The 1070-nt window shown below is 54.5% G+C and overlaps 1 protein-coding gene across 19 annotated transcripts in view; it reads right to left on the reverse strand.

The window, feature by feature from the left end:
• Nucleotides 1-1070, reverse strand: part of TCF3 (transcription factor 3) — a 79472-nt gene that overhangs the window by 15012 nt on the left and 63390 nt on the right. The window lies entirely within an intron of this gene.

The raw sequence follows: 1070 nt of genomic DNA on the forward strand, positions 1-1070 counted from the left end.
CCCCCCCAGGGGTCGCCCCACCCCACGCGGCTTTGCTTTCATGCATCGCAGCAGACGTCACGGCGGCGGTGCCGAACGGCGCGGCTCTGCCGACACGTCCCGCCTGCCTTCCCGTAACGGCGCGGATCCCCGCAGCCCCCTCTGCTGCAGAAGACGCCGGCGCCAGCAGAAGTTTCAACTCTCTAGTCCGGTTCCTTTTTCTGCGGCTATAACTTTTGATGGGTAACCACAAAAGCCAGCGTTTCTGCGTGCTAACCCCGAACCCAGGGGGCTGGGCGGTGGCGACGGGGACCGGCGAGGCTTTGGGACCTGCTCCGCCCCACGCCAACCCTGCCGTACGCCGGGCTGCCACTCCCGAGCACGGCCTCTGCTCAAATCCTGCATGAGAATCAGCCTGTCCCGCTCGAGGGGAAACTGAGGCACGGGGGGGCTGAGCAGCCCCTCTAAGGGATGTCACACAGGAGGGGACAGCTCTCGGCCAGGTTTCTGCAGCACTACGTTATTTAACAGCGTATCAAGCAAAAGAAAAGGCGCTTTTTTTTTCCCCTTCTAAAAAAAGGAAACCCATCCTAGAAAGCCCTTAACGAAAATCATCTCGTGCCAGTGCAAAACCAGATTTTTTTCTTTAAAGCAGAAATTCAACACGCAAAGAAACCGAAATGCCACTCCAAATTACGTGAGAACTTTTGTTACAGCTTATTTTCATCCCCCTTGATTCATTCTGAAACCACTAATACTGATCTTTTTTTTTTTTTTTTTGAAATGCAGACGAAAGCAGAGGCGGCCGGGCGCGCTCAGCCAGCTCTGCCTGGAAGACACAGCTCTCTTGGGAAAGGAAACCTGCCCTGGGTTTCTCTTTCCCCACACCCAGCTCCCTCTGACCCCCTGTCCTCACCCAGCAAGAGGGGGGAAAATTGTTCTGTACCTGCCCAGAACACCACGAATTTCTTCTCTTTTGGGGGGGGGCGGGGAAGAGAAAATCGGGGTCTTTGTGTTAAAAATTGCACCAGCAATCGTGCTTAAATATAGAATTATAAAATCGTTGGGGTTGGAAAAGCCCTTTCAGCTCC

Source organism: Egretta garzetta, unplaced genomic scaffold, assembly GCF_000687185.1.
Source record: "Egretta garzetta isolate BGI_Z169 unplaced genomic scaffold, ASM68718v1 scaffold345, whole genome shotgun sequence".
Lineage (NCBI taxonomy): Eukaryota > Metazoa > Chordata > Aves > Pelecaniformes > Ardeidae > Egretta > Egretta garzetta.